Below are 353 nucleotides of genomic sequence, written 5' to 3'. Positions count from 1 at the left end.
AAAATAATAATTATAAACCAAATATATGAAATGGCTGTCTTCTTTCCTAACTCTCACGATCTTCGAAAACAGATCCGCAAATTCTCTCCATTTTCAATTAGGCCAATAAAATGGTATTAATTTGCCTAGGTATCCATTGCCTGGCTTAGATCCACAGCGATATACATTTAAAGTTTTATGTATGACCTTGTTTGGCTACACATACCACACACACCGGAAATAAAGAACGTTTAAATATTATATACGTATATATATGGAAGAAAAATCAAAACAAAACAACATATATGATTAAATACCGTCGAAAGTTTAATAAAGAAAGGCTCAAAGAATGTTTCATTAAGAAACAGCCAGGA

Source organism: Penaeus monodon, chromosome 31 (assembly GCF_015228065.2).
Source record: "Penaeus monodon isolate SGIC_2016 chromosome 31, NSTDA_Pmon_1, whole genome shotgun sequence".
Taxonomy (NCBI): Eukaryota; Metazoa; Arthropoda; class Malacostraca; order Decapoda; family Penaeidae; genus Penaeus; species Penaeus monodon.
Note: the sequence above shows the minus strand (reverse complement) of the source record.